Genomic DNA, 13,321 nt, shown 5'->3' on the forward strand with positions numbered 1-13,321 from the left:
CATAATTAACTGGTTCCCAGGCCATGATCAAAGTTCTATTAAAACATACGACCTGACCTATTTCTACCCACAGTCATTTCTCAGATTAGTACAGTCAAATACCTGCCCACGGGCCCGAGCAAGGCCCTCTAATTTTAATATTTTAACATCCAACCGTTTCTCTCCTCTTAGAGGGTTAGAGGATGTCGATTGACTTTCTCTACGAGATTCCAATCAGGGTACTTCTTGCGGTACAACGAACAGACAACTACACAGCGATCCCTCTAATTCCTCTCTAACTTGTACCGCTCCAGTTACCAAGAAGTTATCACCTTTGTCACAAAATACCGATTTACATCTAAGGGATGAATTATTGGAATCCCTGACACCCGCATCAAATTCCAAAATTTCACCTAACCAAGAGTTTAGCAAATTAAAAATTGCGGTAGCATTTTGGAACGTAGCTGGTCTACGCTCCAAGCTAGAGAATGACGTTTGGACTAATTTTATCCCAAATTTTAACGTTTTGTGTCTACAAGAGACATGGCTGACAACAGCGATCCATCTGGATGGTTATAGAACATATTTTTCACCTGCCCAACATTCTAGATCAGGCCGGGCTAAGGGAGGATTAACTATCTATATATCAAATTTGATTAAAATAGACAAGATAAAGGTCATAAAACTTGACCCTAACTTCCAGCTTCTTAGCCTTACGCCAAATACTAGGGACCCTTTTCTCTTGGTCAATTATTATAACAACCTCTCTGATTTGGATGCAATGGAAAAAATTAAATCTATTTTTTCCCTAATACTATCTACAATTAAGAAATCAATCAGAGATGTGACCATCATATGGGGTGGTGATTTTAACCAGACTATTTGTGGCGTTTCCAATGCTTCTTTATGTGGTTTAAACGATGAGGATGATAATCCCATTCCACATTTTCCCCATTCGACTTTAGGTAACTTACTAAATGAAATAATTTTTAATCTCGATCTGAGAATTGCTAACAAACTAGCTAATGAAAACATGACGTTTGCCCCCACCTATCATGGCAGGGGATGCAATTCCACTATCGATTTCATTTTGCTCTCAAATGGTTCGACATTGACGGATACTACCTTTACTATTCATCCGACCGTACTGAGCGACCATTATCCTCTCAGTATTACTTTTCTTCTTTCCATTAGACCCGAGACCAAAATCCCTAGTGTTCTTGACCAAAATAGTCTAGAACTGGCTAGAGTTAATGGCTACTCTCTTAAGTGGCCATTAGTTGACCCAATCGAAATTTCTAACATAGTGGTCACTGAAGCATACTCATCTATCATGAAATGTCTGGATTTGACTACCCCAGACGTTGATGTTATTACTAACTTTGCCAACGTGATGCAGACCATAAAAAAGCTCTAATGGTAAAAAAGAACAGTTCCACGAAGAAAAGACAGGGCTGGTTTAATCACTCGTGCACAGTAGCCTATACTAAATTAAAACTCGCCCTGCACAAGGTAACTAGGGATCGTGTGGAAATCTCTAAATTAAGGAGGGCCTATAATGTCGCTATAAAGGAAAGGAAATTGGAATTAAAAAGACAACTCTGGGACCAACTACATGAGAGCTGTCTTAGCAATAACAATGTTGCCTTTTGGAAGGTAGTAAAAACACCTTTTTTGACCGATAAGGGTAGTCTTCCAAGTCTTGAGGTCGCTATAGCCGAAAGGGAATGGGTAGAACATTTCTCACAAATTTTCAGGTCCAATTCACTGTCAACTGCCCCTAGGGAAAATGATTCCCTTTATCATCAGTCTTCGTCTTTCCCTATTGATATGTTCATCACATACGATCAGGTCGAACGGGCCCTAAACGCAAGTAAGAAAGGGAAGGCCCCGGGCCCCGATGGTGTCCCAATAGATTTCTTCAAGACACACTCCGAGCTCTGGATTCCCTTTTTGACCAGGGCCTTTAATGCGCTGTCCGTCATCGGCATCCCAGAATCCTGGAAGAAATCCATACTAGTTCCTATCTTCAAGAAAGGAGATAGGAACTTACCCTCCTGCTACCGCCCCATCTCCCTATTGGATTCTACAGGAAAAATGATGGGCCAGATATTACTTGACCGCTTGCAGGAATGGGCAACGGAAAATAACATTCTATCCGACTTACAATATGGGTTCCGCGAAGGTATGGGGACCATAGACCAAGCCTTAAATTTATCATTATTAATTGATAAATATGTTAACATCAAAGCGGGCGCCTTGTATATGGTCTATGTAGATTTATCAGCTGCATTTGACTGTGTTAGCCATTCCAAACTCTGGTCCATCCTATTAGATCTAGGGGTGGAACAGACCGTAGTAACCTATATTAGGGAACTCTACGCTGACGCATCAGCCAGAGTAAGGTTCGGTATCAGTGGGGAACTCACCGTGTCGTTTTGGGGTGGAGCAGGGCGTGAGGCAAGGTTGTGTCCTGGCCCTATTCCTCTTCACCCTCTACACTAATTGTTTGGAGAGGGAGATGTTGAAAGGAGCTCAGGACCTTCCTATGGTAGCAAATCGACGTGTACCAGCCCTTCTCTACGCCGACGATGCGGTGATATTGGCTCGTACACCCAACGAACTCCAGAGGGCCCTAAATAGTTATGCATCATTTATGGCCACCCTAGATCTTAAAGTCAATATTGGGAAAACTTTTGTTATGAAGGCGGGGATTGGCAGGAAAAATAAAACAAGGCCCATTTACTTGAACAATGAAAGAGTATTAACTACCAACAAATATCCCTATCTCGGTGTCATGATTGATGAAAAATTAAGTTGGAAACCGGCAGTCGAAGTAAGAAAACTGCAATTTGCAAGAACCACCTCCGCTCTTATAAATTTCTCTAGGAAATTGGGAAAAAAAACACCTGTAGAGATGGTTAAAATCTATAAAGCCAAATGCATTTCAGTGGCTCTATACGGAGCAGGCGTATGGGGACACGCAACTGTGGGTCCTATCCAATCAGTAGAGAATGGCTTTTTAAAATATCTTCTCGCCCTACCTACTACAGTCGCCAATTATTCCTGTCACGTGGAATTGGGTCTTCCCTATGTGACAGACCTGGCGAGAATCCAGCCTTTGCTACTATGGCACCGGATTTGGTCGTCTGAACAAGCAGTCTTTACCCAACAAATTATCCAAGACTGTAAGGGTCTAGATAACGCTCATAGATCTAGGTGGTTAGTCTATGTTAAAAACTTTTTGACTGACCTAGGGTTAGAAAAATACTACTATGACCCTATCCAGATGCAGCAGTTAACAAGAAAGGTCTTCTATAAACTTTGTTTTAATCATTTCGAAGACCTTAGACTCAACTTAGAGATCATGAAACAAACAGTCAGACATAGTTTAACAGTCCAGACGGTCTTTGGGATTCAGCCTTACCTAACTTACACTATAACTTCATATGAACTGTTCCTTCTAGTTAGGTTTAGACTGAACCTCTTCCATCGTTTGGTGACTTTTCCGTTGAGGAATAATTGGGCTAAAATATTGCCACCTTGCCCCTGTGATGGGATATCCTCTCAGTCTACAGCCCATTCTGTTCTTTTATGTAAATATTACACGGACCAACAGAGAAATCTATTAATCCCCCTACTAAAGCGTTGGGGCTTTCGTTCCTGCCACCCAGCACTACTTTTTTTACAATCACTTGAGGGGGAGGGGACAGTCTACATTGTTTCTAACCTCTTACAGTACATTATGCGGCATAGACCGAACTTAGGGTAGCGTAATTTATTTTTCACTGTCGAATTGATATAAATTGATTTTTTATTGTGATATTTTTCTGCATTGTCACTTTAACCATACAGATGGAAATCACTGTGGTCATTCATGTCTGTGATGTATTTTAAACTTATAGGTTTTTTAAGGATAAAACTTTACTATGTAATTGTTTTTAATTGTATCTTTTATGGCCTTTTTCTGAAAAGCCGAATAAAGAAATATTGATTGATTGAATCGATTCTATGATCTCACTCGTCCATTTTTAGCCTTATTAATTGTGACGTCTTCGGATTAACCATTTTCCCTTGAATTGCATACTCCTATTACACATATGACATTACAAAGATAAGAAAAAGAAAACTAAAATAAATAGTTTATTTCTAAATAAATTCCATGTCTATATTACAATTTAAAATCGCAAAACTTGTTCTCGTAGAAAGCGAAGAAATACCAATAGTTCATAGTTATATTCAATTACTATTTTTTTATAATTCATTCTCTTTATGAATCGATCCTTACATTTAATGTCGATTAACTATTCTGAATTTCTTAATGCTGATATACTTTTAACCTAGGTGGATGGCTAGCTCCTCACTTGAATTCAAACCTGTAGGAAACAAGGTCTCAAAATCAATGATAAACTTAGATTCCAAAATCCTTAATTGTCGCTCTCTATCTCCCCCTCGTTCTTGTGGTTTTACTGTTTCCAAGACAACAAAGGACAAAGGTTTATCATTTTGGCCATGACAGGCTTTAAAATGGCGAGCCACTGGGTATTGTTAATTGTTCTGGCGAATTGCTCTTTTGTGCTCAAGGACACGTTTTCTGTCACAATGTATTGTACTGCCTATCTAATATTTTTTACATGGGCAGATGAGGCAATACACACAGAACTCTGTATTGCAGTTGAAGTTGCCTTTGATCATATATTCTCTGTTTGGTACAATTTTTACTGTTAATGCAAGCATTACAACGCATACAACACGAGAACCCTGTAACACCTTGGTCCTTTTTAGATTTAATCTTAGTTGTCACCAAGTTATGGCTGAGTTCATCCTTTAAAGATCTGCCCTTGCTGAAAGTTATTTGTGGTGATTCGTTAAGATAACAATCCAAAATGGCATCTGTTTTAAGAATATGCCAATTACGTTGTAATATTTTTCTGATTTTGTATGACTGACTGTTGTAGGTGGTAATAAACCTGACCTGATTATCATTTTGGCTCTCATCCCTTGTTTTGGGATTAAGTAGGGCTGTTCTTTGTAATTTATTGACTTTGTCTACTGCCATTTGGATCACTTTATTAGTGTATCCTCTAGTTTTGAATCTTAGACACATTAATGTTTTTTCTGTCAGAAATTCCTTTTCCGTGCTGCAATTACGTTTCGCTCTAATTAATTCTCCGTAAGGAATACTTTGAATTAAGCTGTACGGGCGGGCACTCGTAGCATATAATAAGCTACTTCCCTGTGCAGCTTTCTTACCAAATGATTGCCTTCTACACAAACTTCCACATCAAGGAAAATAATCTTTTTCTGATTTATGTGTGATGTTAACTCTATATTTAATGTATTCATATTTAATGATCTTATGAATTCAATGGCACTGGACTCATCTCCCTTCCAAATAAGAATGATATCATCAATAAATCGAGTCCAAAGTATTATTTGGTCTCCGTACATTTCACATTGATTGGTCACCTGCTCCTCCCACCAGCCCATGAATAAATTCGCATAACTGGGGGCGAAGTGCCCTGTGTTTGTCTGTACAGCTGGTCATCAAAACAAAAGAAATTACTAGTCAGACAATACTTAATCATGTCTATCAGCATTTCCATATGAAAAAGGAGTGAAACTGATCTTGCTCTTATTGCTAGAATCCCTGATTCATGTTTTATCGATGTGTACAAACTTGTCACATCTAATGTTATAAGTAAAAAATCTTTTCCCCATAGTAGACTATCTATCATTTAAAAAAAATGCATTGTATCATATAAATAAGCAGGTAGACTTACAACAAAAGGTCTTAAGAAAAAATCAATATACTTAGACGTCATATCCAACTGTGAGCCTATAGAAGAAACAATGGGTCTTCCTGAGGGGGCGGATGGATTTTTGTTAGGGTTTGGGTAAAAGATATAGTCCTGGAATTTTCGCATGTTTACATGACAAACTACAGTATTCCTCCCGTTCCAGTAAACCATGAAGGAGGTGATGGAGAGTCCGCAACAAACCTATCCATTAAAGAAAATTCATTATTACAAAATGAAGTACAAACACAAGGATTATATGACAAACTGGAGAAGTTCTACAAAAAAGAGATGGCGAAATGGTGGAAAGCAGAATCATTACAAAAGTTCATAAATGTGGGGCGAGTCCCAAGGGGACTTCGCATTTACACCATTTCTACATATGAAAACCCAGACCCTGAGATGTTAGATGAGTGGGCGGGGAATTCCAAAGATTGTTCCCTAACGATGATGCGCATTTTAATAAAATATGCTATAAAAGACCAGGCTAAAATACTAGAAGAAATAGAAACAGTCACTGCTGAGCTGATTAATTTGGTCTCCAGAGAATCTTTCGATGAGTTTATTTCTAAACTACAAAAATTCGTCTGACCAAATTGGAGGAAGAGATTTTAAAGACTACCAATCCGGTAGAACGCTCACCTTTCATCGCAAATATGACCATCTGTTCGTAGAAGGGACAGAGTAAACTAAAACCAGTTTGATCGGTACATCTAATTTGGGAGAAAGAAATATCACGGCGGAAGAGAGTGATGTATCCGACAGTAATGCGTCAGATGTTTCAGTGGAGAGACTTGGCCAACAAACAGTAACGAGTGTCCAAGGAAGAAGTAATTTCTTAAAGCAATTTCAACTGATCAATAAATCAAAACAAAATCAATTTAATGCACAATCAACTTAACAGGATTTTCAGCGTGGCCGTGGACGAGGCGCACGCGGAAGAACCAGAAGAACAAGAGGAACAAAAAAGCAAGGCGGAGGAGAAAAAGCAGATTCCACAAAAACAACACCGATGACAACCCGTGCCAAGAGAGGAACGAAATGACTGTTGTGAACTTATCTAATCGTGAGTTGACACCTATTGACATTAATTTATTAACTTTGGCTTCTCATTTTGTCCAACTAATGGCATGGACTATGTACAGACACGTATTGACATGTTTTACTTTTTACGCAAATTGAAGTTAAAAAAATGGTTTAGCTTACATCCACCAGCAGATAGGACATGTTCTGAAGTACCAACACAGAACAAGTTATGTGTATCAGATGTAGAGACACTACATACACAAGCAGAATTGAACCTGGATATAGAATATCATGAAGATCCGAGTATTAATCTGGATAACATAGATGTGACTGTAGATAATACATGTCCTAGTGGTTTTAACCCAAAATCTAAATTTATACCCATGGTACATTGTGATGCCATCGAAGTTTTTGAAAAAAGCATGGTAAAAGAATTGAAAAGATCAGTTACTCAGATAAAAATCAATCTAAACGTAATTTGACAAGATCTCAGATTCAAGCAGTAGAGAACCTCAGCGAAGACCCGTCGATTGTTATAAGGCAATCTGACAAAGGCGGGAATGTTGTGGTCTGGGCGAAAGAGGATTATTTAAAAGAGGGTAAACGTCAACTAAATGATCCAAATTGCTATCAGTTATCCTCTAGGAATGAAGTATTGTCCTCCTAGAACCGGTACAATGAAATCTTAAAAGAATGGAAAGATCATGGTTTACTGGAACGGGAGGAATACTGTAGTTTGTCATATAAACATGCGAAAATTCCAGTACTATATCTTTTACCCAAACTACATAAAAATCCATCCGCCCCCTCTGGAAGACCCATTGTTTCTTCTATAGCCTCACAGTTGGAGAAGACGTCTAAGTATATTGATTTTTTCTTAAGACCTTTTGATGTAAGTCTACCTGCTTATTTATGTGATACAATGCATTTTTTTTAAATGATAGATGGTCTACTATGGGAAGAAGATTTTTTACTTATAACATTAGATGTGACAAGTTTGTACACAACGATAAAACATGAATCAGGGATTCTAGCAATACGCCATTTCTTAAGAGCATGATCAGTTTCACTCCTTTTTCATAGGGAAATGCTGATAGACATGATTAAATATTGTCTGACTAATAATTTTTTTTATTTTGATGACCAGCTGTACAGACAAACACAGGGCACAGCGATGGGCACCTGCTCCGCCCCCAGTTATGCGAATTTATTTTTTGGGCTGGTGGGAGGAGCACGTGTCCAATCAATGTGAAATGTACGGAGACCAAATAATACTTTGGACTCGATTTATTGATGATATCTTTCTTATTTGGAAGGGAGATGAGTCCAGTGCCATTGAATTCATAAGATCATTAAATATGAATACATTAAATATAGAGTTAGCATCACACATAAGTCAGAAGAAGATTATTTTCCTTGATGTGGAAGTTTGTGTAGAAGGCAATCATTTGGTAACAAAGCTGCACAGGAAAGAAACAGCAGGCAATAGCTTATTATATGCTACGAGTGCCTACCCGAACAGCTTAATTCAAAGTATTCCTTACAGAGAATTAATTAGAGCGAAACGTAATTGCAGCATGGAAAAGGAATTTCTGACAGAAAAAACATTAATGTGTCAAAGATTCAAAACTAGAGGATACACTAATAAAGTGATCCAAATGTCAGTAGACAAAGTCAATAAATTACAAAGAACAGCCCTACTTAATCCCAAAAACAAGGGATGAGAGCCAAAATGTTAATCAGGTCAGGTTTACTACCACCTACTCCAGTCAGTCATACAAAATCAGAAAAATATTACAACGTAATTGGCATATTCTTAAAACAGATGCCATTTTGGATCGTTATCTTAACGAATCACCACAAATACTTTTCAGGAAGGGCAGATCTTTAAAGGATGAACTCCGCCATAACTTGGTGACAACTAAGATTAAATCTAAAAAGGTCCAAGGTGTTACAGGGTTCTCGTGTTGTATGCGTTGTAAAGCTTGCATTAACAGTAAAAACTGAACCAAAATTAGCGTACCCAGGGGTAACAGAGAATATATGGTCAAAGGCAACTTCAACTGCAATACAGAGTTCTGTGTGTATTACCTCATCTGCCCATGTAAAAAATATTACATAGGCAGTACAATACATCGTGCCAGAAAACGTGTCCTTGAGCACAAAAGAGCAATTCGCCAGAACAATGAACAATACCCAGTGGCTCGCCACTTTAAAGCCTGTCATGGCCAAAATGATAAACTTTTGTCCGTTGTTGTCTTGGAAACAGTAAAACCACAAGAACGAGGGGGAGATAGAGAGCGACAATTAGGGATTTTGGAATCTAATTTTATCATTGATTTTGAAACCTTGTTTCCTATAGGTTTGAATTCAAGTGGGGAGCTAGCCATCCACCTAGGTTAAAAGTATATCAGCATTAAGAAATTCAGAATAGTTAATCGACATTGAATGTAAGGATCGATTCATCAAGAGAATGAATTATAAGAAAATAGTCATTGAATGTAACTATGAACTATTGGTATTTCTTCGCTTTCTATGAGAACAAGTTTTTGATTTTAAATTGTAATATAGACATGGAATTTATTTAGAAATAAATTATTTATTTTAGTTTTCTTTTTCTTATCTTTGTAATGTCATATGTGTAATAGGAGTATGCAATTCAAGAGAAAATGGTTAATCCGAGGTCGTCACAATTAATTGGGCTAAAAATGGACGAGTGAGATCATAGAATCGATTCTGATTGGTGTACAACCAGCCCACTTGGGAGAGATGGTCTTATTATACCCTGATGAATGTACTATCAGCCCACTTGGGCAAAACTGTTGTAAATTTTTGCCAGAACGACTTTCAGACAAAATACCCACTTAGTGCGATAAAAATGTTAAAACGCACGTTGAGAGAATAATATACTGAGAGATCAAAATACAACTGTATTGTGCACACAAATTCTTCTTCTTTTTTGTACTGAACTGGGGTAGTTGTTAAATTGCAACCAGTGATTGAATTGCATTTACATTTTGCTTATTCTGTATTAATTTTACTAAATAAAATGTTTTTCAACAACTTTGTCCATTACAAAATGGCGCCCGTGTATTTTTGACTAACACCTGTTTGGCCCATTTCTATGTCTATGCATACGATCCTATGTATACTGAAACGTGACATGACTTGCCGTACCGTGAACAAGCCGTAAAGGTGAAACGCGTCGGTAGATGACCATCTGTTTTGGAATAAACAGATCAAGCATCCTTGCGTGTCAGTGGTTTCTTTTTCTGAGGCAGAGAAAGTATTCTTGTGATATAGATATATATATATATATATATATATATATATATATATATATATATATATATATATATATATATATATATATATATATATCGCAGTAAACCTTTCTTTCAAACGATCGTCTTTACCATCGATCAAGAAGGGGACGGACTCCACTTAATTGTTACCGATTTGTTTTATTTTGTTCGTGCGCTATGCCGCCATGACGCGTTTCGGGCTCACACTCACCTCTAAGGACTACATGTCCCAGAATATCAGTGCGCTAATGTAGCTTCTCAGTGCACACTTGTCAGCCCATGAAGAAGAGGCGCTATGACCTCGAAACGCGTAGGCATGGATTGTGATTAATGGGGGCAGTGAGGTGAGCAGCAGCGAGGTTTCACTGAACAGAACGACGTCGAGTAACCTCTCGTTGCTTACGGGCATTTGGGTTTACATATATTACCTACTGGCGGTCGCCAGTAGGTAGTTATAGTTAGGACCACGTTTCCATAGGAAAACCTCAACATTCTATTTTGAATAACTTTGGCGCCGGTCGACGAATCCTCGCGAATTTCTCAAAATAGGTGGGGCGCTACGCTCCGCTCCTACCCTGAAAGTCTCGGGGGGATTCGTCAAGCGGGGGCTGAGATAAAAGGGGGGTCCCAAAACGCGTTTTTCCCATGCATTTTTCCATAGGACCTTTAGAACGAGCTACAGCCCGAACGGCTGAACAGAATTACTAGAAATTTGGCAGAGAGGTAGTCCCTAGGTCAAGGAAGTGCCTTTTGTAGGTTTGGTGTAAATCTGTTCAGTAGATTCTGAGAAAATAGCCTTTAAATCAATATATATATCTGAGCCCGCTTACGGTACGCTTACCGTACGCTTACCGTAAGCGTACGGTGGCGTGCGCGAGCGCGATTCTGATTGGCTCTTAGATCTTAGTAAACATTCGAATCGGCCGAAACCAGGAAGCGGCGTCCGCCATTTTGTCTCTCGCATTGAGAGTTATTTCTCAAACTTGATGCCCAAAAACATGTTACGGGGCATTTTTGACAACTCCCTCCCACACAGTCATGTTGAGGGAGTCCCCAAACATCCCCCAAGAGCAAAAACGGTTTTATTTTTTTTTCGGCAATTTCGCCGAGTACGCTTACCGTACGCTTACCGTAAGCGTACGGTAAAAAAAAAAAAAAAAAAAAAAACACTATCCACACTTACCCCACCCCCTGTGCTTTTGGTGGCCGGAGGCCACCAAATGTACAGGGCTTATTAATAGGTAAAAAAAACTAAATTTTGGCAACATGAAATTATAAAATCGAAATAAAAAAAACACTATCCACATTGACCCCACCCCCTGTGCTTTTGGTGGCCGAAGGCCACCAAATGTACAGGGCTTATTAAAGTTGATAAAAACCGTGCACGGAACGAACTGCGTTAAGTGGGCGCGCACGCCTCGAATGGCGTAAAGTAACTTAGCATTTAAAAAACCGTACAAATTCACTGAAAAAACCATAGGTTTCACACACGTTATAGTTAGGAATTAGCATTTAAAAAACCTTGCAAATTCACTGAAAAAACCATAGGTTTCACACATGTTATAGTTAGCGGAAATTTTACTGATAAAAAACCAGTGAAATTGCCCCGTTATAGTTAGTGCTGGCAACTATAACTCACGCGACCGCAATCTTCTGCTGATGACATATGTGTCTTTATGAAAAAAAAATATTTGTAATATATGTATAGCTAAAAATGTATGGAAGAAGACATGGGCAAATAAGTGTCTAAATACAGTATTAGCATCAGCAGAGGATTGCGGTCGCGTGAGTTATAGTTGCCAGCACTAACTATAACGGGGCAATTTCACTGGTTTTTTATCAGTAAAATTTCCGCTAACTATAACATGTGTGAAACCTATGGTTTTTTCAGTGAATATACATATATATAAATATATATATATTACCTACTGGCGGTCGCCAGTAGGTAGTTATAGTTAGGAGCACGTTTCCATAGGAAATTCTATTTTGAATAACTTTGGCGCCAGTTGACGAATCCTCGCGAATTTTTCAAAATAGGTGGGGCGCTACGCTCCGCTCCTACCCTGAAAGTCTCGGGGGGATTCGTCAAGCGGGGGCTGAGATAAAAGGGGGGTCCCAAAACGCGTTTTTCCCATGCATTTTTCCATAGGACCTTTAGACACAGCTACAGCCCGAACGCCTGAACAGAATTACTTGAAATTTGGCAGAGAGGTAGTCCTCAGGTCAAGGAAGTGCCTTTTGTAGGTTTGGTGTAAATCTGTTCAGTAGATTCTGAGAAAATAGCCTTTAAATCAATATATATATCTGAGCCAGCTTACGGTGCGCTTACGGTGCGCTTACCGTACGCGTACGGTGGCGTGCGCGAGCGCGATTCTGATTGGCCCTTAGATCTTAGTAAACATTCGAATCGGTCGAAACCAGGAAGCGGCGGCCGCCATTTTCTCTCTCGCACTCTGACAGGGGGTTGAAAAACCAAGTGCAAAAACATGTAAAGGGGCTGTTTACACAGCTCCCAAGCACCTAGCCATGTCGAGGGAGTCCCCAACGATCCCCCAAGTGAAAAAAGGCAATTTAAATTTTTTCGAAAATTTCGCGGATTACGCTTACCGTACGCGTACGGTAAGAAATAATAATAAAAAATAAAAAAATATCCACATTCTCCCCACCCCGTGTGCAAAAGGTGCCCAAAGGGCACCTTCTGTGCATGGCTTAATAGAGCTAAACAAAACATATATTTTACCTGTCACAACGATGCTCATCATATGTCCTCCATGTGCGCACGGTGCGCAAAGCGCATCGTGCGTTCATGGCCCATCTAGCGTAACGTGGGCACGCGGTGCGCAAAGTGCACCGCGTGCTCTCTGTGCACGCACGGTGCGCGAAGCGCACCGTGCGCGCACGGAACGAACTGCGTTAAGTGGGCGCGCACGCCACAAATGGCGTAAAGTAACTTAGCATTTAAAAAACCGTACAAATTCACTGAAAAAACCATAGGTTTCACACACGTTATAGTTAGGAATTAGCATTTAAAAAACCTTGCAAATTCACTGAAAAAACCATAGGTTTCACACATGTTATAGTTAGCTGGACATTTTACTGATAAAAACCCAATGAAATTCCCCCGTTATAGTTACTGTTGGCAACTATAACTCACGCGACCGTAATCCTCTGCTGATGACATATGTGTCTTTATGAAAAAAAAATATTTGTAAT

The 13,321-nt window shown here is 39.2% G+C and overlaps 1 protein-coding gene across 3 annotated transcripts in view; it reads left to right on the forward strand.

Annotated features, from left to right (window-relative positions):
- Window positions 1–13,321, forward strand: part of LOC146812686 (uncharacterized) — a 213,228-nt gene that overhangs the window by 156,679 nt on the left and 43,228 nt on the right. The window lies entirely within an intron of this gene.

Source organism: Triturus cristatus, chromosome 7, assembly GCF_964204655.1.
Source record: "Triturus cristatus chromosome 7, aTriCri1.1, whole genome shotgun sequence".
Lineage (NCBI taxonomy): Eukaryota > Metazoa > Chordata > Amphibia > Caudata > Salamandridae > Triturus > Triturus cristatus.